This window comes from Lactuca virosa, chromosome 5, assembly GCF_052849685.1.
Source record: "Lactuca virosa cultivar CGN04683 chromosome 5, Lactuca_virosa_CGN04683_v6, whole genome shotgun sequence".
Taxonomy (NCBI): domain Eukaryota; kingdom Viridiplantae; phylum Streptophyta; class Magnoliopsida; order Asterales; family Asteraceae; genus Lactuca; species Lactuca virosa.
In genome coordinates, this window is record NC_136430.1 from 454281617 (window position 1) to 454309504 (window position 27888).

The following is a 27888-nucleotide window of genomic DNA, read 5'->3' on the forward strand; positions in this document are numbered from 1 at the left end:
TTTGTTGGATCTCATACACACCGATGTGTGTGGGCCCTTCAGAACCGCCACAAAGGGATGCTAACCGCTTCTATGTGACTTTTACTGATGATTACATCAGATATGGCTATATCTACTTAATCAAGTATAAGTCAGAAACCTTTGAGAAATTCAAAGAGTTTAAGAAAGAAGTGGAGAATCAGCTAGGCAGGATGATAAAGATGCTCCGATCCGATCGAGGTGGTGAGTATCTTAGTATCGAATTCCTGGACTATCTTAAGGAGTGTGGAATTGTTTCACAGTTGACGCCACCTAGGACACCACAGCTTAATGGTGTGGCTAATAGGCGCAACCGAACCTTGTTAGACATGGTTCATTCCATGATGAGTCGAGCTTCGTTACCAATCTCATTCTGGGGGTATGCCTTGGAGACTGCTGCCTATATCCTTAATCGAGTCCCAACTAAAAAGGTTGCCAAAACACCTCACGAGATGTGGACAGGGAAGGCTCCCTCGTTAGCACACATTAAGGTTTGGGATTGCGAGGCTTTCTTGAGGCGTGAGACTCACGGCAAGCTCGAACCTCAGAGTGGGCGGTGTATTTTATCGGCTACTCGCAAAAGTCCTTTGGTTATCTCTTCTACAGACCGAGTGAGAATGTTGTCTTCGTTGCCAGGAGAGGGTTTTTCCGAAAGAGGGAACTTATATTCTAAGGGACAGTGGGAGGCAAATTGACCTTAAAGAACTTCAAGAGTCAAGTGGTAAAGGAACCTCAAACACTAGCGATCAACCTGAGGAGGCAACTCCTGTTGAGCCGATTGACGAGTCCTTACCTCTGAGGCGTTCCAGTAGAGTTAGAAATACACCTGAGTTTTATGGTTTCCATATTACTACTGAAGGTGATACATTTATCAGTGATAACACATTGGTAAATTTGGATGAACCTAACAACTACAAGGAAGCCATGGGAGGCCCCGAGTCTGCTAAATAGAAAGAGGCGATGGACAGCGAGATTCAGTCCATGTATGACAATCAAGTTTGGAACTTGGTTGACAATGTACCGAGTCGTAAGACAGTCGGGTGCAAATGGATCTTCAAGAAGAAGACCGACATGGATGGAAAGGTACACACTTATAAGGCGCAACTGGTTGCGAAGGGCTTTACTTAAATTCCGGGAGTTGACTATGATGAGACCTTCTCACCAGTAGCGAAGATTAAGTCTATTAGGGTTATGATAGCCATTGCTGCATTTCATGACTATGAAACATGGCAAATGGATGTCAAAACCTCTTTCCTTAATGGAAAGTTGGCTGAGGATGTTTACATGAGTCAGCCAGAGGGTTTTGTCGATGCTAAATACCCTAATCGAGTGTGTAAGCTTGTGAAATCCATTTATGGATTGAAACAAGCATCTCACAAATGGAATCTTTGTTTCGATGAGAAAGTCAAAGAGTTTGGCTTTTCGAGAAGCGAGGATGAGTCATGTGTATATGTCAGAGCTAGTGGGAGTATGTGGATGACATACTACTCATAGAAAATGACATCCTAACCTTGCAGGAGGTGAAATCCTGGCTTGGGAAGTGTTTTGCTATGAAGGACCTTGAAGAAGCTGTCTATATCCTAGGGATAAGGATATTGAGGGACAGGAGTAAGAGACTAATTGGACTTAGTCAAAGTACCTACCTGGACAAAGTGTTGAAGAGGTTCAACATGCATAATTCCAAGAAAGGTGGCTTACCGATCCAACACAATGCCAGACTGAGCAAAACTCAGAGTCCGAGTACAGAGGCTGAGATAGCTGAGATGAGTCGATTACCATATGCTTCTGCGGTTAGCTCGATCATGTATGCTATGACTTGTACTCGCCCTGATGTGGCCTTTGCTTTGAGCATGGTCAGCAGATATCAAGGGAGTCCTGGCAAGGCTCACTGGACTACGGTGAAAAACATTCTTAAGTACCTGCGGAGGACTAAGGACTGGGTCTTTACCCTCGGTGGGAGTGATGACTTGAGAGTGGTGGGGTATAGTGAAGCCAACTTTCAAACAGACAGAGATAATTTATGCTCTCAGTTGGGTTGGGTGTTTACCCTGAATGGAGGAGCAATTACTTGGAAAAGTTCCAAGTAGGAGACTATAGCTGATTCAACGTGCGAATCAGAGTACATAGCAGCAAGCAAAGCGACGAAGGAGGCGATATGGCTGAAGAACTTCATCGAAGACCTTGGAGTTGTACCAGCTATAAAGGAGCATGTGGAGATTTTCTGTGACAGCGATAGTGCGGTTGCCTTAGCCAAGGAACCAAAGGATCATGGAAGGTCTAGACACACCGACAAGAAATATCACTTCATAAGACACAAGATAGAAGAAGGACTCCTCGTGGCAAAGAGGGTATCATCAGATGAGAACCCGACAGATCCCCTCACGAAGGGACTGAGTGGGGTTAAGCATTTACAGCATGCGAGGCGCATTGGGCTGAGGGATGATATTAGTTTTAATGATTAGATAGCTATTTCGAAACTTGTAAATGATAAACTGTAATTGACATTTAAGGCTTAAATAAAAGGTGTTTTTTATTTACTAGTATGGTATTGTCTCATGTCAATTGTTTTACTATTGTTTCATTTTGCATGTTTTAACTTCAAGAATAATTGGATTATTCAAACCATCCACAGTCAGTCATACTTTGGAAATAGGTATTGAATCAAGACTGTCATGAATTTGGCTTGTAGATTGTCAGAAATGGTTAGACATTGCTATGACATTCATGAGTGCTCATAAGGTCTGAGTATTAGATTCAACCCACGCTCACTTGCATCACTTCATGGAATTTATCTCGAGTGATCGTGAGACGATAATATCATATAATCTTCAAACCTAGATATATGAGTTGTTGACTATGAGTTGGTTGTACATTGATAATACGAAAACGCATCGATAACTCGATGTTATAAAACGTGTTGTTGTGTATGGCTCAGTGAATAGTTAGTACAAGCATATACTGTCAAAGTTTATCTGTTCCTTTTAGTCCTTGGAGGATTAAAAGCGATATCTTGGGACCCTCGATGATTTTGTTTTTACCTATGTGTCGGGCCCGGTCAGAACTAAATTGATGTGTTCGATTAAGTTCTATGTCAAACAAATCAGAAATCAGGAAACAAACTGCTGGACAATAAGGTTGACTGTGTTCCATGTGTTTGTCCGGATGATATCTTGAGAACAGAGGATTCTATGATCACTTGTCTAAAATGGTACGTCTAAGTTCGACAAAGGCATTTAAGAGCCACGATTGCTAGTCGGATCCTGAAGTCATACTTGCAACTATAGTTACTAGACTTATTCAAGTGGGAGACTGTTGGATAAGGTGTCTAAGTCCATAACTATATTTGGTATGTACTTGACCCGGGAATAGCATGGTCCATTTGGGTTGCACTTCACCGGGACAATTTGAAGGATGGACTTTTGAGAAGAGGATAATTATGATTTATTAATATATTATAAGTTCTAATATATTAATATGAAATCATATTATTTAATTAGTATTGATCAAGAATTAATTTGGAATTAATTATGTGATCAAAAGAGACTAATTAAATATATAGGGATTGATTGTGTAAATCATTCATTCTTATAAAGTGGGCTAATGATCCATGATTCCTTATGTTGGGCTAAACCCATTTGGTGACCCATGGATACTCCATGAAGGTTAAAACCCATGGAGCATGAGGAATGTGGAAAGACATGCACATTAGGGTTTTCATGGTGTAACCCTAATGTAACCACATTATATAAGAAGCCCTATGGTTCATGAAATCGGCACCTAGAGTTCTTGTGAGGGTGCTAGCCGATTTTGAGTGTATATTATCTTCTCTCAAGTTCATCCATTTGTTGGTGGTGATTTGTGATTCCACTTGAGGCATTCACATTATTGGTGCTAGGCTCTTAAAGCTTCAAGGTTTCCAACTACACTAAAAGGTATGTCATCTAACTTGAATTTTGTAGTATAGTTACTCCATTGTATGCTAGTTAGGATGATACCTTGGAAAAATGAAAGTTTGCATGTATATTAGAGAAAACATAGATCCAAGGTATTTAGGGTTGCATGTACACCATAGGAGTGTTAGAATGCTCAAAACCCATCAGTGATATCTTGGTGTAAGGCTAATCATCAACGACTTATGATTTTAAAGGTTGATTTTGAGAAAGCTTATGACTCATTTTCTTGAGATTATCTCCTTGAAAGTATATAGATTATGGGATTTCGGATGGTTTGGTATGGGTGGATTATGGTGCTTCTTTCTTTGGCTAAGGCTTATGTTCATGTTAATGGTTTGCCTACGCTGGATTTTGCAGGCAGGGAAGGATTAAGACATGTTGATCTTTTATCTCCATTTCTTTTCATTTGGCTATAAAGGGTCTCCATGTGGATTTGATGCGGCCTCAGATGGAGGGTACTTTTGGTGGCGTTAAGATTAGGTGGATAGAGGAGGATATTTGTCATTTCTTCTATGCAGATGATGTTGTCTAGATGTGCCCTTAGTAAGTTGAGAATGCTTGAAGGATGGTTAGAATCCTTATATGTTTCTTTCTGGCTTCTGGTTTACAAATCAATTAACTAAAAAGTAAGTGATTAGGGTTGGTGTTCCTCATAATCAAGTCCATGATATGGCTATGGTTGTTAGGTGTGAGGTTTCAGCTTTACCGGTTATGTATTTGGGAGTCTCGATTGGTCAGAGTATTTTGCATGTTTCTCCGTGTTCTGGCTATATCGATTGTTTTATTCATAGACTTCGATCTGGAAAGTAAAGTATCCTTCTATTGGTGGCCGACTTACTTTGTTGAAGTCGGTCCTTAGGTCAGTGGGGATGTATTTCATATCTATGTTCTCGGTTCCATTTACAGTGTTGGGATCTATGGAGTCTCTTAGGGCAAGTTTCTTGTGGGATGTTGATTTAGGAGAGGGACATATGCATTGGGTGGGACGAGACAATGTTCTAGCGAGCAAAAATAAAGGTGGCTTAGGGACTGGTAGCTTGTTTTCTTTTATCAGGGGTTTACTATTTTAGTGGAGGTGGAGGTTTTTTCATAGTTCTATGGCTTTATAGGTTAAGGTTATGAAGAATATTTATGGTGTGGATGGGGGTTGCTCTTCTTTACATCAGGTACATCCTGCTCAAGCCCTTGGAGTGGTATTATTAGGATGTTACAATAGATGAGAGATCGAGATCTGGACCTTTAGATGTATTCCCCCTCCTCTTGGTGATAGGTCTAGGATTGATTTCTGGCATGAATGTTGGATCAGAGATCTCCCTTTTCGATTGTTTTCCATAGAATTTGGCTTTAGATTTACATAAGGGGATTTTGGTTGTAGATCAGTTTTCGATGGGGGTGGTCCATTGTCACTTTAGGAGGCAACCATGGGGTGGGGTGGAGCTGTCCCTGTGAGATGCTTTTCTCAATTTGATTCATTAGGACATACATGGATGATCAACCTGATAGATAAGGTTGTATGTTAGATGTAGCTAATTATTTTGCACTTGTGTTTGCTCGTGTTGTTTTTTTGGATTATGGTTTGCTTCCTAGTGGGGGTTTTGAGACTAGATGGAATTCTTGGAATCCTATTAAGCTGGATATTCTCCTTTGGTGGGTTAGACTGTTGAGTATTCTTATACAGGAGCGGCTTCCAGGGGTATCTTGGTAGATTTGATTAAGTGCCCAATTTGTTCGATTTCCATAGAAACTATTGATCTTATTTTCGTTTTCTACTTTGAGTTGGTGGTTTTATGGCATTGCATTGCAATTTGGTGGAGAGTTCATTTGCATCATCCTATTACTCTGGATTCTCTTATTTGTTGGGCGGATTCGGTTCGGTTGGTTAAAGACCAACAAATGGCATTTGATGTTGTTGTGATTACGTCTTTTGGGTTATTTGGAATTATAGAAATTCCTTTGTTTTTGGAGAGTGCAATCTGAGGAAATCTATTTTATTTGTTGATGTTGTTGATAGATCTTTTTTGGGTTTATAATAAGTGTAAAAAAAACTAAATTTTCTTATAGGTTGGTTACAAAACCCTTCCTTAGCTTGCTCTAATTCGTAATGGTACTTTGCTAGCTTCTTGCTAGTTTTTTAATAAAATCTCGTTGTTCAAAAAAATATTAAGGAAATACGCGTACCATCACTCTTACATGCATTGATCAACTTCCCCTCCTCCAACCATGTGTTAGTAGGTTGTGGCTTGGAAGTAGACTGTGACTTTGACATTCGTTTATGGATTAAATCCCGATTATTAATTAGGGTGGTTATTGGGTTATGATTACTACTACCTGTATTCTTTTTCCTTCATATTTTTCTTATCTTCAACTAAAAAGAGTGACTTTTAAAATATTGGTTTTAATCAATGTTTTAAAAAACTGGATTTTTAGTTGAATCGGTCTAGTGATCAATTCAATTCGTTTTCCATAAATTTAATGAATTTTTTTTCATATATATATATATATATATATATATATATATATATATATATATATATATATATATATATAGAGAGAGAGAGAGAGAGAGAGAGAGAGAGAGATAGCTTCAGGTGTTTAAAGTATTTATTGTGTTATTGTATGCATAATTGTGGGATAATCAAAATTAAATAGAAATTTAAATAATTAAATAAATAAACAAGGGTATTTTAGTAATTTGATAAATAACTTCCACAAATAGTCCTATAATCATGCTAGCATTCAATTTTAACCTAATTTCTTTTCTTATATACAACCGTCATCAATTTGCGAGGAGGTCGTCTCCTGTTGAAGACCCCTTCACGCCGATAATCCAATCACCGGCTACTGACCACCACCATCATTATATAAAAGTTTGGAGGTGTCTACAAATTTACCCTATCTCTTTTGATCGATAAAACCTAAAAATGCCTTCGCCCCTCTTTTAATTTCTTCATTCTTCGCCATCTTCAGCGCTTCAAATTGAACTTTTCTTCCAAGGCAGGTGCGGTGTTTCTTATTTATTTATTTATTTTTGGTTTCTTTCCAGATTTCGATCCCTATTAACTATCACTGTTTGAAATCTCAGTAGATCTTTATCATGTACTTCTGATTTTCAGGCACTTCAATCTTGTAAAAACCCTAGATGGATTGGAATCCACAAACACCACAGGTTATGTCACAATCTTTCCTCTATACACTCTTCCCTCAACCCGAAATTCGCCGCCATGCTGAGGAAAAGTTATCCTACTCCGCCGATACTCCTAACTACAACATTGCCGTTCTTAGCCTGGTTGTTGAACCTTCCATTGACGAGCAGACCCGCCAATACGTTGTTGTTAACTTTACGAACCATCTTAAAACCCGGTGGATGTCCTCATCTGACATCCATATTTCCGATGGTGAAAAAGAGAAAATTAGGACTCTAATAGTGCCTGTTATGCTCTCCGCCACCCGGAAAATCCAGGATGAGCTTAGCGAAGCCATAGCTGTGATTGGAGACCATGATTTTCCTGAGTTTTGGCAGGTTTTGCTTCCTGAATTTGAGTCCAGTCTTGAAATGGCTATCAGTTCAAATGATTTTACTTCTGTTAACAATATCCTTGCTATTGTTTGTTCTTTGTTTAAGAGATTCTGTTGTGGGTTTAATTCTTTGTTCAAGAAATTTCGGTACCAGCCTAAGAGGAATAACATAATGCTTGACTTGATATACTGCTCCGATAACTTTGCCACACTGTTGCTGAGTACTATTCAGAGTATTTCAAGGAAGATAAATATTGCTGCTGCTGCTGGGTCTGTTGCAACCATCCGGCAGTTACTTGAAGCACGAAGGCTCTGTTGTAGAATATTCTATTCACTCAATGTTTTGGATGTGCCTGAAAAATTCGAGGAGAAGGCAGATGAATGAGTTTAAGAGTTATCTGAGAGAGAGGTACCCAGGTATAAAGGATGGTGGTCATTGTTCATTTTCATCCCATACAATGTTCAAGAAACAGACTAGAAATGGTCATTGGATAGTTCTTGATGAACTTAATCTCGCCCCTTCTGATGTTCTAGAAGCATTAAATCGGTTTGTGTATTTTATACCATTCCAATTCTATCGGAATGGAATCACGAATTCAAATTCTATCGGAATGGAAACACGAATTCTAATCTTGTTGGAATGGAAGTGTTTCTTAGCAACATTATTCTTTTAGAATGAATTAGTGTATTTGTTAGATTTTGATGTTTTTTTTACTGTTTTGAAAGTTTTTTAGTTTTATTCTTTAACAATAAATGTAATTCTTAGCAATTGTTACATGTATTCTATAAGAATTAATGTAATTTTTGTTTTAATTCTTCAATTTCTGGTTCGAGAATTTGTTATTCTACAAGAAATTTTTAAAGTCATGATCAATAAATATGTTCAAGAATATTTTTATTATTTTATGGTTCTAGAATATTTTTATTTTTGAACATACTAAAAAAATATTCTGTCAGAATGTCTGAATTAAAACCTTATAATTCGTAAAATCGGATTTTTAAAATTAATAGAATCTATGTTTCCTTAAAATATGCAAATTTCCTTTATTAAATATATATTAAATGACTAAAATACCCTTCTAGTTAAATTAGATGGTATTTTTCAAATATATTTTATTCAATAATATGTATTAATCATTTTTTTAAAATAAGTAAAATGATTGACCCACATTTATGAATACAATAACACAATAATTACTTTAAATATAATAACCTAACCCTATATATATATATATATATATATATATATATATATATATATATATATATATATATATATATATATATATATATATATATATATATATAACCAATAATTTAACATCCACAAACATAATTTTTTATCATAATGAACTATATTATAAAGCCATAGACACAACAGTTGAGCAATATCGGCCTACAAGTTGAGAAGATCGGTGTCAGACTAGTCTAGTCTGGTGTGTGTCGCAGTCGTGTCCGGTATCGCAGTCGTGTCCGATAGTGGTGTGCGTCGTCGACCTTTGAGTTGTTTACATTCCAGACAATTTGTTCAATTTGTTTTGAAAATGAGTTTTTTTTAACGAGTTGAGTGAAATCCAACTATTCAAGTCTAATAAATTGGTTCTATCACACCAGTTTTACTAGGTTTTTGAAGAAACCATCCGGTCTAAAAATTGACATAAAAGCAGTCCTAATTGAACCGTTATTCTCTCCGATCCCTTATCCAACTGATTTGATCGGTCGGTTCGGACCAACTTTTAGAACATCGAGTAAAACTATGTTTTTCTGCATGCAATTTATCTTACAAAACAAATTTTGCAATAAATATTTATCCATTCTTAATTTTCATGTTTGATGTTAAAATCTGATTATGATTGGTGCGGCGAAAACAACTACCATAAACCAGAAAAGCCAAAGCATATTAGGCGATATAGGATTAACAAGTGGTGATTAGGCTTTGCAAGAATCTTCAATCTAAAGTGGCTTTACTTAATTCCCACTTATTAAAGCATGCCCATCTAGTGGTTTCATTATTAATGAACCAAAGTAATTTCAATTTTATTTTCTAATAATTGCATATTATTATTATTATTATTATTATTATTATTATTTATTGTATAAATTACGAAAAAGTATTAATTTTCAATAAGAATAATAGGTATCAAATTTTTTCAATTGCACATATATAGTCGCAAATATTTTTTGAACATGTTTAAAATTTTTTAGAATTATCAATATGACCGGATATAACGAGTTTTACCGGGAATATTGATATCTTTTCGAACAAGAATATTAGTAATTTTTTTATTCAAAAATTATGGGGTAATAACTCATTTATTTCGGCTTGTAATGCGTAGTCGGGAATTCAGGGGGTATCGTGGTAGTTTAGGACCCTTCTGTTTTTCTTAAAGATCAAGTTGTTACGTCAGATTATTTTATAATTGTTGAAGGTTTATGGAAAGCCTCTAATAAAAAGGTTATGGTGATTTCGGTTTATGCGCCTCAAGACTTGGGTGAAAAACCTATTTGTGGAATTATATATTACAAGTTATTAATAGATGGGATGTTGATGTTCTTGTTATGGGAGATTTTAATGAGGTGAGAAGTGAGATGGAACGTTTTGGGTCGACTTTTAATGCTTTGGGGGGGTTCTTGTTTTTAACGATTTCATTGCAGCTTCTTCCCTCTTGGTGGTTATAATTATGTTTGGTCGTTATCTTCGGGTGAGAAAATGAGTAAATTAGATCTTTTTCTGATTTATGAGGGTTTATTGGAGTTGTTTCCAAATATTATGGGCCTTGTGTTGGACATACATCGTCCTATTCTTTTATGAGATATGGTCTTGGACTTCGGTCCTACTCTTTTTCGTTTGTTTCACTCTTGGTTTTTATTAGATGATTTTGATAATGTGGTGCGTTTTTCCTGGGAGAATGATGGGGTGAATGATGATAATGCTTTGATTTGTTTGAAAAAGAAGCTTTAGTTTTTAAAAAATCAATTGAAGCAGTGGCATAAGAAGTTTCGTTCAAAGAAAAACAACAGCAAATTGGATCTTAAAGAAGCTTTAGTTGAGGTCGATCGAAAAATTGATAATGGAGAGGGTAATCCTGATTTGATTCAATCTAGATTTTCTTTCACTAAAGAATTGCCAGACTTGAATAAATTGGAGGCGTTAGATCTTGCTCAATGGGCAAAGGTGCAATGGTCGATTGAAAGAGATGAAAACACTAGGTATTTTCATGGTGTTATAAATAAAAAACAAGTCAAATGGCTATAAGAGGTATATTTTCGACTGAGAATTGGATTGAAGACCCAAGACTTGTAAAAAATGATTTTTTGTTCTCATTTTGCTGATAGATTTTCGGCTCCCTCTAGCTCTCAGATTCCTCTTCTTTTTTATTTTCCTAAATCGCTTTCTAATGAGCACCTCTCTCGGTTTTGGAGGATACGGTGTCAGCTGCGGAAATTAAACGTGCAGTTTGGGATTGTGATTTAGATAAGCCTCCTGGTCAGATGGTTTTACATTTGGGTTTTAAAAAAAAATATTGGAGCTTGGTTGAATCCTATCCGATTGTTGTTGTGCAGGAATTCTTTCTGTTTGTTAGGTTTCCAACATGATGTAATCCTTCTTTTATTTCTCTAATCTCGAAGGTGTCTCTGATGCGAAGTTTGTTAAGGATTTTCGTCCTATTAGTTTAATAGGATGTAAATATGAGATTATTGTTAAGATTTTAGCAGACCAGCTGAGTATGGTGATTAGTGATCTTGTTAGCGAGTAGCAATTTTCTTTTCCTGATGGCCACCAAATCCTTGATGGTCCTTTAATTCTTAACGACGTCCTATCTTGGTGTAAAACGAATTAAAAGAAGGTGATGATTTTTAAAGTAGATTTTGATAAGACGTATGATTCAGCCATATGAGATTTTCTAGATGATATTCTTGGAAAGTTTGGCTTTGGAAGTAGGTAGCGGGGTTGGATTAGGGGATATTTATATTCTTCTATGAGTTTTGTTTTAATTAATGGAAGCCCTACGGAAGAGTTCCAGTTTTATAAAGGATTAACACAGGGAGATCCTCTTTCTCCTTTTCTTTTTATTCCGGTGATGGAGTCTTTGCATATTTCTTTTTCTCGTGATATGGCGGAGGGATTTTTTTCGGCTCTTGTCAATAAACCAAATTCCAGAATTTCTCTAACATTGTCATTATTTTGTAGTGTTTTTTCTTGGCTTCCGGGTTAAAGATTAATATTCAAAAATATCGTCTTTTGGGAGTTGGTGTTCCTTTTGAAGAAGTTGAGATGGTAGCTTCTTCAGTTGGTTGTGCGGATTTTAAGACTCCTTTTATGTATCTTAGATCGATGGTGGGTGGATCTATGAATAAACTCCATTCGTGGTATACTGTGGTGCAAAATTTTGAGTCGAGATTATCTAAATGGAAGATTGATACTCTTTCAGTTGGGATTCGTCTCACTCTTCTTAAATTAGTTTTAGGTTCTATACCTAATTTTTATATGTAGTTGTCCAAGGTCCATTATGGTATTCCTGTTAAATTGGAAGCTCTGAAGAATGCTTTTTCTTCGAGGCATAGGGATAGATGAGAGGAAGATTGCTTGGTTGGTTTGGGAGAAATGCCTCTCCAAGATCGATTCCCGCATTTATTTTTCCCTAGAGTGTAATAGGGACGTCTCTGTTGTGGTTAAATGCAATAGTAATTTGATTGCTGATTCTTTTCGTCGTCCTTGTTTGGGTGGGGCGGAGTCTGATCAGTTGGAACGTGTAACCTCTATTCTCTCCTCGATCTCTCTTAATTCAAATCCTGATAAATGAGTTTGGGATTTAGATACCTTGGATAATTATTCAGTTTCTTATGCTCGGAAGTTGGTGGACTTGGCTACTTTGGGTTTGGGTGGTAATACTATTAGATGGGGTGAATTTGGTTCGTATTAAAATAAATATTTTCTGTTGGAAAAGGTTTTTGGATAGGTTACCTACTAGACAGAATTTTTATTTGAAAGGCTTGGAGATTCAATCGATTATATGCCCGATTTGTAATGATGGAGTGGAATCAGTCAATCATGTGTTTTTTTTCTTGTTATGTTGTTAAGGTGATCATTCATAGAAACTTGAAGTGGAGGGGTTTGAAGGAGCATGACTTCAAGTCTACTATTGATTGGTCCGATTGGTTTGGTAACATTAGAATGCGGAAGAATTTGAAAGATGTTCTGGAAGGTGTGTTCTTTCGTTGCCTAATGATTTTTATGGATGTTCCGAAATATGGTTGTTTTTGGTAAATGTCAACCAAAAAATAGTACTATTTGCGATAACATTGTTTCTCATTCTTTTTTTTTGGGTGTTCTAATAAATCTAAGTTGTCTTTTGATTGGGTGTTGTGGCTTTAAACCCCAATTCTTGCGTTCTTGTAATGGTTTAGACCTTTTTGTGCTAGCTTCTTGCTAGTTTTTGTTTTTTAATATATTTTTCTTCCGTTTCCAAAAAAAGGTAAATAGTAGATCACGTATAAAAAGTTTGATGACTAAATATGTACGATTTTAAAGTTAATTACCCTTACAAGTCATTGTCCGTGCTTTTAATCCAAGCCAAACACAAAACATTTGCAAAAGTCTTGAAGACATACTACTATCGATGGGTTAGGAGGGTTTGACTTGACTTTGTTGTAGTCTCGGTAACAACAAGCCCCTAAAACTAAAGTACATATCTTAATGTACAATACATATTTTAAATAAATAACATGTATTTATATTTAAGCATAATTAAAATTTTCTCTTTTGTACCAAATGTTTTTTCAAAAAATCTTTATATCTATATTCAAAATAGTCATTTATGAATATCAAATATCAATGATTTTCAATCAAATATCAATCTTTTGGCCATATATATTCAAATATTAATCAATCAAATATCAATCTTTTAGCCATATATATTCAAATAAATAATATGTATTTGTACCTAAAGATTAATGGTAAATATGCACAAAAAAGAAAAAAAATCATTTACTAAATTTGTAAAGAAAAAATTAGAGACTAAATGGTTAAAAAAAAAACAGGTTTAGACCGTTTTGTGACTCAATGTATACATAAAAATCTACGATAGATAGTCACATTCTTTTAATACAATCTGAAAATTTTCAATGATCGGTCGAACACAAAAATAAATTTAATGACTAAAAATATACAAACTCTAAAACTAGTCACCCTTACAAGTCATTATCCATTTTTAATAATCATTTATCATTGACGTTTGACGTTTGACAAAATTTCAATAAGATGGTTCTTTTGTTGTCATTTAAAATTAGGTTAAATGTAAAATAATGACAAATCAATATTTATCTTTTGTTGTCATTTAAAATTAGGCCATTTCTTAGCACCACACGGGCACTCGTAGACATTAGAGAATCAAAACTGACCTTCAAGTGAGAGAAGATACGATAACTTTTGGAGTTGATAAAGCGATGAAACACTCGAAGATTACCGATGATATGGTGTTCTTGGTTGACACCTTCCATGCATTCATGGAGAAAGAGGTGCAAAAATGGATGAAGAATGATGAAGATAGGTACATGACTTTAAAGGAGGACAATTTTGATGCTGAACACGACATTGAAGAGCTCGAAAGGTTGCTGGAAGAAAGCGATTATTTGGAGAAAAAGAAACTCACTAAACAGGACCCACGGCGTGGCTCAACAGTAGACACGACGTGGCCCACAAAAGAATCGCGATCGAACGAGATTTCAAAGACCCCCACGGCGTGGAAATTAGAAGCCCGCGTCGTGGCCACTGAACAAAGTCCAGAAAAAAATTCTTCTTACCTCAAGCCTTTACCCGATCATTTTGGAGTACGCCTTTCTGGAAGACAACAAACAAAAACCTGTAATAATAGCATCCGATTTGAAGCCCAAAGAGAAAGCAGCTTGGTGAAGGTTTTAAAGAAACGAAAGAAAGTGATTGCTTGGACGATTTCCGACATTAATGGGATAAGCCCTTCGTATTGCTCGCAAAAAATCAATATGGAAGAAGGGTCCAAACTTGTAGTTCAGCTGCAACGAAGACTCAACCCAAAACATGCAAGAAGCAGTGAAGAAAGATGTGATGAAGTTGCTTGATTCCAAAATTATTTATTCGATTTCGGATAGCCAATTGGTGAGTCCGGTTCAAGTGGTGCCAAAGAAAGGAGGTATGACGGTTGTGAGGAACGAAAAGAACGAGCTCATATCTAATAGGATGGTAACCGGTTGGCGGGTGCGTATCGATTATCGTAAGTTAAATGATGTTACTTGCAAGGACCACTTTCCTTTACCGTTTATTGATCAAATGCTCGAACGCTTATCCTGTCATCTTTTCTATTGTTTTTAGATGGTTTTGTAGGTTACTTCTAGATGCCGATCGATCCAAGAGACCAAGAGAAGACCACATTCACATGCCCAAGTGGTACTTTTGCTTATCGATGCATGTCTTTCGGATTATGCAATGCGTCGACCACCTTTCAATGATGCATGACGGCTATCTTTCATGACATGGTGGAAAAGTTCATGGAAGTCTTCATTGACGACTTCTCGGTTTTTGGTCATTCATTTGAAAATTGTCTTTCTAACCTTGATCTTATGCTTGCTAGGTATGAAGAGACCGATTTGGTTATTAATTGGGAAAAATGTCATTTTATGGTTCGAGAAGAAATTGTGCTTAGTCATAAGGTTTCCGAGGTGGGGATTGGGGTGGATAAAGCAAAGGTTGAAACGATTTCAAAATTTTCACCTCCAACAAATGTCAAAGGGATGTGAAGTTTTTTGGGTCATGTTGATTCTACCGTCGTTTTATAAAAGATTTTCCAAAAATAACAAGACCCTTAACCCAATTACTGTTAAAAGATGCTAATTTTGATTTTTTTACGAGTGTTTAAAAGCTTTTGACCTTCTTAAATAGAAATTGACTACCGCACCTATCATGATATCCCCGAATTGGAACCTTCCTTTTGAGTTAATGTGTGATGCTAGTGAATTTGTGTTAGGAGCCGTTTTGGGACAAAGAGTTGAAAACCGTTTTCAACTTATATATTATGCTAGCAAAACGCTCAACCCAACCCAATAGAACTACACCACCACGGAAAAAGAGTTGTTAGCCATAGTTTACGCATTCGATAAATGATGTCCTTATTTAATGTTGTCTAAAAAAATTGTTTTTACTGACCATTCTGCCTTGAAATTTTTGTTTAGCAAAGAGGATGCAAAGTCAAGGTTGATAAGATGGGTATTATTACTTCAAGACTTTGACATTGAAATAAGAGACAAGAAAGGGTTAGAGAACGTGGTGGTCGATCATCTGTCAAGATTAGAAAACCCGGAACTTGAGAAGCTACAAGAAGAAGAGATTCAACAGAATTTTCCCGACGAGTACTTGATGGTTATTAGGGGAGAAGAGCCTTGTTCGCGAACATCGTGAACTACCTTGCAAGCAACTACCTTCCAAAAGGTATATCCTATCAATAAAAGAAGAAGCTATTTTCTGAGCCAAAGTATTATTTTTGGGACGAGCCATACGTTTTTCGAAGTTGCGCCAATAGGATTATTAGAAGATGTGTTTTTGTGAAAGAAGCAAGGGATATTATATTCCATTGTCATAATGGACCCACCGGAGGACATCATGGAGCAGATTACACGGGAAAGAAAGTTTTTGATGTGGGATTCTATTGGCCGACGATATTCAAGGATGCAACCACATTTGTTAAGGAGTGCGACTCATGTCAAAGATCGGGCAACATCTCTTCACGCAATGAAATGCCTCAAAACGTCATTCAAGTTTGCAAGGTGTTTGATATTTGGGGAATTGATTTTATGGGACCTTTTCCGGCTTCACGAGGTAACAATTATATCTTAGTTGTGGTGGATTACATGTTGAAGTGGGCGGAAGCGCAAGCTTTACCCACTAATGACGCACGTGTTTTCGTTCATTTTCTAAAAAAATTATTCTCTCGTTTTGGCATTCCTAGTGCTTTAATTATTGATCGGGGAACCCACTTTGCAAACGAACAATTTGAAAAGGTGTTACAAAAATATAGTGTACACCATAGATTTGCAACACCTTATCACCCTCAAACAAGTGGGCAACCCGAAATAACGAATCAGGCTTTAAAAAGAATTCTAGAAAGGTCGGTAGGAAATAATAAAAAGGCATGGTCCGACAAGCTTGATGATGCATTGTGAGCATTTCAAGCCGCTTTTAAAACACCCATTGGCACTATGCCTTATAGGCTAGTTTTTGGAAAAAAAAATCACTTACTGTTCGAAATCGAACACAAGGCATTTTGGGCTTTAAAGACTTGTAACTTTGAATTATCCGAATTATGAACTAACCGTTTGATGCAGATGAATGTATTAGAGGAATTAAGAAATGGAGCATATACTAACTGTTTGATCTACAAGGATAAAACTAAGAAATGGCATGATGCTCGACTAATAGGAAATAAGGATTACAAGCCCGATCAAAAGGTCTTACTTTTCAACTCTAGGATGAAGCTTTTTCCGGGTAAATTGAAAACATGTTGGTATGGACCGTTCGTGGTCAAGGAGACTTTCCCTCATGAAGCCATCAAGTTACATAAAGGAGATGGTACAACATTCAAGGTAAATGGCCATCGAGTGAAGCATTACGAGGAAGGAATGCCAAGGGAAGATATGGAAGTGGAGGTAATGGACTTGAAGGCACCCACTACAACGTAGAGCGGGAAGGAGTCCAACTCATGACTTCTCAAAAAGAAGCGTTTACGGGAGGCAGCCCGCGGTTTGCATTTTCTTTTTGTTTTCCCTTCTTTTGGTTTATTTTTTTTCCTTTTGGTTTATTTTTCTTGGATTTTTGCTCATTTATCGTGGTTTTTCATTATTACTGTGAGGGAAAGTAACGAACTAGTGTGGGGTGTGGAAAATTTTTGTTAAAAATTAAGAATTCATTTTTGGCCTACAGAAACCACGACGTGGCCCAAAAAGCCCACGGCGTGGCCCGCTTTGAAAGACCGTTTGTTTAACTGATGCTGGACCACCAAGGCGTGGCCTCGACGGCCCACGGAAGACCCGTTTTTTACGAGACAGTGAATTTTAAAACCCTATCCGGTTAATTCCTTTTCCACTTTTACCTCCCACGACAATCCCAAGCCATTACCTCCTCTCTATGGTCGAAATCTTCATTTTTCTTGCACTTCCTTCAAGTTTTGTTCAATTCATCCGAAAAGGTTAGCAATTTCTTGTTATAAACTCTTATTTACTGCATGATTAACTATTTTGGACGTTACATTTTATTATTGAAGTCGATTTTGAGAGTTTGAAAAATTAGGGTTTGAATTTCTTTAGAAATTGGTCCGATTTAGACACTTGGTGGGCGTAATTAGTACTTAATAATCTTGAAATAGGCCCCAAACAAAAAACTTTTGAGTGCATTGACCGATTCGACAACAGAGTACAAAATTTGTCGATATGTTCTTCCGCCCCTGTGTGGCCTCGATGGCTCACGGCGTGGCTGATGTTCAGTGATTTTTTTTATTTTCTTTATGTTCTGATGCTTGCATTGTTTTGGGATGTTTGTTATGTTGTTTTGTTGCAGGAATGGTGTAACACCCCGATATCCTAGATGTGGAACTTGAGAATTTTATGCACATTAGAGGAACTACTCGACGAGTTGGTTGGTCCCAACTCGTCGTGTAGGAGTTGATCAGAACGCGCGGATTATGAAGTCTACTCGTCGAGTCGGAGGACTGGACTCGACGAGTTGAGTCTTTTTGATGAAACCCTAATTGTTCGGGCTTGCACCCTATTTAAAGGACTTTAACTCCTTTACCCCGCCTCCCTCATCACTTTACCATCCTGAGACAAACCCTAATCGAGTACCTTCCATTTTTAGAATGTTTGGAGCTAATAGTGTGTATTTTGGTGCATTCCTTGAAGGAGCATGAAGAGTGAAGAACTTGGAACAAGAAGGAGTCTTTAGATCCAATGTTCATATAGTTGTAGCATCCGTCTGGAGGTAAAAAGTCTTTACCTTGGCTTACCATTTCTTAGATCTCTTCTTGTGTGAGTTTATGGGCATTTTGGTGCAAAATGAGGGCCATTCTCGGGCTATGCTTGTCCAGAGGATGTAGTTGCAGATCCGGACTCCTCTAGGACCTTATGTACATAAAGTCTTAAGCTTTATCAAGCTTTGGCCCTTCTCTATGCCCTAAGCCCTTCTTGAGCTTAGTTTTGGGTGTTTTAGCCTTGTGAGGCCTTGCATGATCGTAAAGTTATCAAATTTACGTGGTAACTTCACCCTAGGAAGTTGGATCTGGAGTTTGGAGCATTGGAATCGATTGGAATGAGATTAATGAGTATTGGCTGGAGAACTCGACGAGTTGGGCATCCAACTCGACGAGTTGAGTTGGGTTTTCCCGTTTTCTAATTCAGAGTGAACTCGATGAGTTGGTGGGACAACTCGACGAGTGGATAGGGTTTTTCCCCGATCTTCTGGACTCTACATGGACTCGACTAGTTTGTTAGCAACTCGACGAGTTAACTTAGGTTTTCATGATTTACTGAGTTCCGAGGATCTCGACGAGTAGATGAGTTGCACTCGACGAGTTGGGTCAGTTTTTACTGTTGACTTCCGTTGACTTTAGGGTTTTGGTCAAGTTGTGTATTTTGGAGGCTATGGAGGGGCGGAGTCTAGACTAGCAGTTCGAGTGTGGGATATATTGCTTTACTCTGCAAGGTGAGTCTTCTCACTATACTTACATGTGTGGTAATTTATGTGTGACCAGAGGGTCTCATTTACACTATTGACCAGAGGGTCTTATTCGTGTTATTGACCGGAGGGTCTTATTTACATTAGTGACCGGAGGGTCTTAGTACATTATTGACCGGAGGGTCTTATTTGTTTATACTGTGATATGTGTTATTATGCATATTGTGTTTGTGACTTAGGCTGTTATATTATTCTGTGTATATGTTGATCTTATGTGCCTATACTAAGATATGTGATATTATGCATTCTGTCTTGTGATTTATGCTGTGAAATTCACTGAGAGACTGGACTGGAGGGTCCAACCCGAGCCGTGAGACCGGAGGGTCTTCACTGAGACACATGACCAGAAGGTCCTTATCGAGATATAGCCATGAGAGGCTAATTATTTGTGTGTGGTATTTTGGGGAACTAACTAAGATTCGTGCTTACCGTGTTTGTGTAAATGTGTTTCAGGTGCTTTTGTAGATTTCGGGAATGCGAAGGCATGATTGTACACACCAGCTGGAAATTATGTTTTGTGGATTCTGGGATATTGTCAAACATTTTGTTGTCTTGTGTTTTGAACAACTTATAAATGTTATTTTGAGAAATGTGGAACTGTGTTCTGTGAGGTTTTAAAAATGAAAATTTTATTTGAAAATTTAGAGCGTTACAAGTTGGTATTAGAGCCTTGGTTTGAGGGATTCGGATGTACCCTCGGGTATGTCTGGACTCAAACTGAGGATTTGAGGAAATTTTCTCAGAAAGATATAATTTTTCTAAAACGAGTAAGAGCTTTAAGAGAAAACGAGATAAAGCAGTGTGTACAATCAGCCAGAGCCCGAACGGTGATTTCCCAAAATACCATTACTTGTTTATATTATGAGATACTTATGAGATATTAGAGCTGCATGCTAGAGGATAGGCTAGGTATTGCAGGAATTTAGAGCTAGAGTTTCCTGATTCAAGATGCCTTAGCCTAGGGGATGCGATTGATTGATATTATCTGCTATTTGCTCTATGTATGTGCTGAGTAGGAGTACCTAGCATGAATCTTTTAGAGAGAGCTTTGAGTAGCGGAGTAATCTAGGAGAGATACCTAGATGTGCATTTAAGGAATCTACTGAGAGAGTAGTTAGATACCCACGAGAGGTAGGATTGCCTGAGTTCGGTGATGCATTTCGCGTTGCGGATAGAGCAAGTGGAGTGTATTCTAGAGTGGTTTTATGTGCTGGTGGAGGTTATTCGATGCTCAAATGCTGCTTGCTTTGTGATTTGTGGAACTCTTGAATGATGAGAGTCAGCTACTAAGTGAATATGACAATATTCAGGAGGTAGATGGCTGGCATCAGGAGGAGTTCTTTAGCAGCTGATGGCCGAGAAGTGTGAGAACCTAGGAGAGCCTAGGGAGTAATTTTAGTCCGATGAGTACGCTGTTTAGAGGTAAGTATTCGCTGGAGAGCGAACACGTGTAATGGGATTGGTGATCGAGAAGGTTGAGCAGCTACTTAGGAAATCTGGGACGATTCGTGTGGAAATTATGGGTAGATGTGGCAGGTAGTATGGGCCCTTACTATTGAAAGCAGATGACCCATACTCGAAACAAGGAAAATTACAGAGGTTCTAACTAGCAGGTTGAGGGGAGATAACATGGTTCGGGTACCATGATTCGTAGCAGAGTGTGTTTCCGTCTTTACCAGTTCGACGTATAGGTTGTTATCTGTACTCCGGGAAGGGCAGCAGGTTATTTGTCAATCAACTTCAGAGTCGATATGAGTCATTTCACATGGTATGGATCAGGAGAGGATGGGGCTTTGTATTGTCGTCAACGTGTTCTCAGTCATGGACGATTCCTCCGTGCTTCAAATTGTGAGTTGGAGTACTTCAAGGTTTCGAGTTGTGTGAGTGGAAGATCAGTGGTGATGGCAAGACATCGTGAGATTCTGTGATGGTGTATTGAGGTATCCGAGTATGATGCCCTAAATTGTTGGATTACTATGAGACTTGGGTTTGTCAGACGACAAGTGGAACATCAAGCGACTATATTTCCAGATGTGAGGTCATCAGTTAATTGTCGCCAGACAGGGATTGTGCAAGGGTGTAAACTGTACTGAGGGAAAGTGCCTTGTCTACGATAATTTTCGTCAAGAGTATTGAAGTATAATCAGGGTAGGTGTGTGCACCTGTCTATGTTGGACTGCGGAGCATGAGTTGGTGAACTCAGTATGGTGATGGCTTGATGATGAGATTGTGGGGTGATAAGAGAGTGAGTGGATCCAGGTGGGAGTAATCACTTAGGACTGTCAGGGAAAACCGTGGGATGAGCCCATGGCGAGTGAGAGAGAGTATCGCAAGACCGTGGGGAGCCGTAACATCCATGAGTCAGTGAGAGAGAGTATCGTAAGACTGCGGGGAGCCGTAGCATTCACGAGTCGGTAAGAGAGAGTATCGTAAGACTATGGGGAACCGTAGCACTCAGTAGTCAGTGAGAGAATGTTATAAGATTGCGGGGAGCCGTAGCACTCATCAGTCAGTGAGTGAGTGTTGTAAGACTGCTGGGAACCGTAACATTCACTAGTCAGAGTGTGACACATAGGGCTTCTTAGGCCTGGGTAGCTTTTCCAATTGAGTCAGTAGAAACCTGGTGGCCGGACCAGGGGCGAGACTGGGGTCTCAGCGATGGTCGGGAACCGTTAAGTTTTGAGTTAGGGAAGGGTTGTCGCAAATCAGAAGGATCGAGGTGTAATGGAAGCATAGATTCGTGGAGCATGGGTCATGAGTTGAGTATCAGATTGGGACGAGTGGTTCCAATTATGTGTCAGACTAGACTTTTGTGTTTGAGTTTGGCTCTATCTGTGTGGAGGACGAGCAGGTTGGGATTTCGGATTTTTCAGATGGATTTCATTCTGAGTGGGATGTGTTTCCCATCTGATGTTTTATACTTGGGTGAATCGGTTCGTTCGTTTAAGGAGGACCACGACACACATGAATTAGCAAGTAGTAGACGACCGAGGTCGGATGTGTGGTGCGATTTCAAATCGGTTGTAGTAATCGCTTGGGTTAAAGCGAACTTCATAATTTTGGAGTTCAGTGTGATTGGTTGAGACAACTCGGTTGGATATAATGAGTGTGAAGTCGTATTGCCGGATGGGCTAGGGTAGCCTTGGAGATTTAACTTTTGGACCGGGAGCTGACCTGGTACCCAGTGTTGGAAGGAACATTTGAAGGGAAGTTGGGGCTTATGGTTATGGAAATCATAGGGTATTTCCGACCGGGGATGGTAATTCTTCTAGTGTCTAAGAGCAGAGTATTGAAATTCATTCTTTAGATTGGTTTTGATAGCAGTACCGGTGGTTGGTCCTTGGTGAGATGTGACCCCTCCATTCCTTTTGAGTTACGATCTGGACCGACTAGTATGTCTGACATGAGTGATTAGCAACCAATTATGGTCAAGGACTTGTCCCCATCATTCGCAATGAGATAATCAGAGTTGGAAGTGTTTTATCGGTCCGTTATTCGATGAGCGACTGACATGGTGATATTTTACATGGGCGGTCTGTCGGGGAGACAGGCCACTAAAGGTTCTGAGTTTTGGAGATTCAGAGCTGATACTGCAACGACAAAGGGGTCCATCCCTTTTCAGGTTGAGAGTTCCTGTTTGGTCTCGTATGTCTTGAGAGGGGGATCGTTGTATGTTATGATATTTTCCGGTTGTGCTTCTCGGATCGTTGTTTCAATCTATGTGTCGATAAAGAGCGATTTCGAGGGAGAAATCTAAATTAAGTGGGGGAGAATTGTAACACCCCGATTTCCTGGATGTGGAACTTGAGAATTTTATGAACATTAGAGGACCTACTCGACGAGTTGGTTGGTCCCAACTCGTTGTGTAGGAGTTGATCAGAACGCGCGGATTATGAAGTCTACTCGTCAAGTCGGAGGACTGGACTCGACGAGTTGAGTCTGTTTGATGAAACCCTAATTGTTCGGGCTTGCACCCTATTTAAAGGACTTTAACTCCTTTACCCTGCCTCCCTCATCACTTTACCACCCTGAGACAAACCCTAATCGAGTACCTTCCATTTTGAGAATGTTTGGAGCTAATAGTGTGTATTTTGGTGCATTCCTTGAAGGAGCATGAAGAGTGAAGAACTTGGAACAAGAAGGAGTCTTTAGATCCAACATTCATACAGTTGTAGCATCCATCTAGAGGTAAAAATTCTTTACCTTGGCTTACCATTCTTAGATCTCTTCTTGTGTGAGTTTATGGGCATTTTGGTGCAAAATGAGGGCCATTCTCGGGCTAAGCTTGTCCAGAGGATGTATTTGCATATCTGGACTCCTCTAGGCCCTCATGTACATAAAGTCTTAAGCTTTATCAAGCTTTGGCCCTTCTTTATGCCCTAAACACTTCTTGAGCTTAGTTTTGGATGTTTTAGCCTTGTGAGGCCTTGCATGATCGTAAAGTTAGCAACTTTACATGGTAACTTCGTCCTAGGAAGTTGGATCTGGAGTTTGGAGCATTGGAATCGACTGGAATGAGATTAATGAGTATTGGATGAAGAACTCGACGAGTTGGGCATCCAACTCGACGAGTTGAGTTGGGTTTTCCCGTTTTCGGATTCAGAGTGAACTCGACGAGTTGGTGGGACAACTCGACGAGTGGCTAGGGTTTTTCCCCGATCTTGTGGATTCTACATGGACTCGACGAGTTGGTTAGCAACTCGGCGAGTTAACTCAGGTTTTCGTGATTTACTGAGTTCTGAGGAACTCGACGAGTAGATGAGTTGCACTCGACGAGTTGGGTCAGTTTTGACTGTTGACTTCCGTTGACTTTAGGGTTTTGGTCAAGCTGTGGATTTTGGAGGCTATGGAGGGGCGGAGTCTAGACCAGCAGTTCGAGTGTGGGATATATTGCTTTACTCTGCATGGTGAGTCTTCTCACTATACTTACCTGTGTGGTATATGTGTGACCGGAGGGTCTTATTCGTGTTATCGACCGGAGGGTCTCATTTACACTATTGATCGGAGCGTCTTATTCGTGTTTTTGACCGGAGGGTCTTATTTACATTAGTGACCAAAGGGTCTTAGTACATTATTGACCAGAGGGTCTTATTTGTTTATACTGTGATATGTGTTATTATGCATATTGTCTTTATGACTTATGCTGTTATATTATTCTGTGTATATGTTGATCTTATGTGCTGAGATATGTGATATTATGCATTTTGTCTTGTGATTTATGTTGTGAAATTCACTAATATACTGGACTGGAGGGTCCAACCCGAGCCGTGAGACCGGAAGGTCTTCACTGAGACACATGACCAGAGGGTCCTTATCGAGATATAGCCATGAGTGGCTAATTATTTGCGTGTGGTATTTTGGGGGAACTCATTAAGCTTCGTGCTTACCGTGTTTGTGTAAATGTGTTTTAGGTACTTCTGTAGATTTCGGGAAGGCGAATGCATGATTCTACACACCAGCTGGAAATTATGTTTTGTGGATTCTGGGATATTGTCAAACATTTTGTTGTCTTGTGTTTTGAACTACTTATAAATGTTATTTTGAGAAATGTGGAACTGTGTTCTGTGAGGTTTTAAAAATGAAAATTTTATTTGAAAATTTAGAGCGTTACAAATGGGACCTAGGAGGCAGAATGATGCAGAAAGGGACTTCCCTTGGTACAATTTCCCAGAAGTTGTGGCACCAAGTGTGTACATGGAATGGAGAAATAAGTTAGCTTGGCTGCGCACAAAGGACATCGACATACCCCCTCTTCTAAATTGGGATTGGATTCGGGCGGTTGAGCTATCGGATCAACTGGAACCTTATTTGACCAAACGTTTCTTGCAATATGGGGTGCGGTTTACTTCTAATTGGTGGAGGCGTTTGTTCCGAATGCATGAGCCGGTCTATGAGGAGCTTTGTGTGGAGTTCTTCTCAACGGTTAATTTTAGGAAGAAAGATGATGTCATGGATCCCAAAAATTTCACTTTCTGTCTTGGGGGGAAAAGGCGGGACATTATCCTTTGCGAACTCATGTGGCGGTTAGACATATACAACCGTTCTGATGCACTTTCTCCAGATTTCATCTTTTTCCTGGAGCATTGTCACAAAAGGCTTCCTATGGGGATCACTGAGTTGGGATATTGGACAGAAATTGCTAATGGGGTATATATTACATGGTCTGCACCCGAGAAAAAGATTAGGAAGGTCGTGCATCGTTTCATTCACCGATTGATCACATTATCGATAAACCAAAAGATGGAAGGGGACCGGGTCCCAAAACTGGGTATGTTCTTTCTATGGTGTATCATTACACCAAATGTTTTCTGTCACCTTCCTTATTTACTGCTAATTTCTTGATTGAGTGGGCCAGAAAAAGCCGAGATGGGGCCCCTATCTATGGGGGTATGATAGTTACAAAGCTTGCCAAATCATTTGGGATATTCACCCCGAGGCTAGGATTTTGACTAAGAAGGAGGGACGCCCAATTCAACGCGCTTGTTAGGACAACCAAAATACTTATAGATTTGGGGAATGATAATTATTCGATACCGTATGACACTCCCATTGAGGAGCCGGGGCGGAGAAATGTGAGGTCATGGCAAGAGGAGCAATAGCCACCACGAGGAGCCAAACAAGCACCACAAAACTTTGGTTTTATGATGCCTATGGATCCATATAATGTGATGGCTAGGCAATATAAAGATGATGTGGGTAGGGGTCTTAACTTTTTGGGGTACTCTTTGGAAACAATCATGCACAATATGACGTTATCACCACCGACCGAAGCTCCCTCGCATTTCACTTATATACCAAATTGGGAGGAGAGTTGGGGTGAACATGGATGAGGAGCCGGTATGAGCGGGGCTCAAGATGATGAGGAGGAGGATGGGGAGTGAATTATCCTTGATTTATTTTTATGCTTTTGGGTCGTTTAAGACTATTTCTATTTTAATTTTTATTTGTGTTTGGTTTGTAGGATGTTCGTAATTTAGGACTTGCGTAGTTTTTGTTTAATGTTGTGTTTCCTTTTTATTATGTGTTTTGTGTTTCAATTTGTTGCTCATAAGTTAAATTTGTTGGAGTAATAGACGGATGAGAGGAAGCGTATTTTTCGAGAGAGGTAGCATTAGAAACGAGAGTGTGGCAACTTGCGAAGAAGAGTGTGATTTGAGAGAAAAAAAAGTTTTGGATCCTTATCAATTAAAGAAGATGATTCACAGTTAAAACATAATAATATGTCGTTCCGGAGTCATTTTTCTGGTTCAAATACGCATGGGACAGAAGACAAACTTTTCTGATCATTCAGTAACCACGACGTGGGGGCCTATACCCACGACGTGGTTGGAAAAATTTTCCCAATCAGTTTCTGCATTTTGGAAGCCCAGGACATGGCTACGCTAGGCCACAACTTGGGGAATCTTGATTACACGATTTGTTTGCTCGTTATACCACAATTTGGAGGACGTTTTCTTGATTCATCAAAGTTCATTTAAAGAGAGGTTCAGAAGACTTACTTTTCCAGTTTTCATCCGAGATGTCAACCACACAAGATTCAAGTTCAACCTCGCCACTTTTATCCCAGGGGAGTCTGTTCCAATTTATCTCTTTAATTTTATTGTTAAAGCATGCATTGAGGACATTACATGAAATAAGTGTGGGGTAGGGGGTTGAACGTAGGAATAACAAGCATTCTGAAAAATTTTATTATGAAAAATGACTAGGATTTAAAAATTATTAGAAAGATTTGAAACAATAATCTAAAAATTGAACCTAGTTAAAATTGTTGTTATGTTGAGACCTAGGTTGCTAGTGTTGTGTGAGACGATCCGATGCGAGCCTCGATGTTTATTTGAGCCAACATATGTTATAGTATATTTGTGGCTTCCCTGTCCTAGTGAAATCATGAGACATAAACACGACCTTGCCCAATTTGAGGAATGTAAAAAGTTTTTGCTTTGGGATAACCTAGACCTAATAAAAAGCTTACTAGTGACTGATTTATCTCCTAGGTCCTTTCTGTCAAAACAAACGAGTCAATTTATCAAGTTTTATCTGTTTACTTTTCCGTATTGTTGAGTCTAGTTATTATATAAATAAAGTAACAGTTCATCAATCTGTGACCTTTGGGACTTGGTCAGTATTCCCCGCGGGATATTTTTCGTATATCTATCCACCTGCAGTACATTAACGCGGATCAGAACGGGAAGAATGCCACTACACACGTTTCATCGAAAGTCATGGGCTTCATTAGTGGCCTAAAGTTTCCAAGTACTCCAATGAATTCTTTAGAAAGTCACAAACTATAATATTAGTAAAGTTGCAGCTAAGTTTAAGTTTTAAATCCTTTATTTGCTTATATGTGATTATGGAAAGTTGAAGTATTGAGAAAAAATAAAAGATAAAAAAATAGAAAAAATAAAAAAAATAAAAAAAAGAGAAAAGGTTCCACAAAAAGATAATGTTGTAACAAATAAAAAGTGTAGTTATATTTTTTGGGAATTTTACTATATATTATTTTTCATTTTTTGAGTCACTTGGCATTTGATAATAACTTTTGAGATGAAAGGGGTTAATAAAAGGGCATAGGAGGTAAGAATGGAAAAAATGAACGTTGTTCAAATTGACTAGGAAGTGTTTATGAGGATCGTAAGTATTTAGGAT

General features: G+C 38.5%; 1 pseudogene; it reads left to right on the top strand.

The window, feature by feature from the left end:
• Positions 1–7110: 7110 nt before the first annotated feature.
• On the top strand, positions 7111–7872 carry LOC145114311 (exportin-2 pseudogene; annotated as a pseudogene).
• Positions 7873–27888: the final 20016 nt, after the last annotated feature.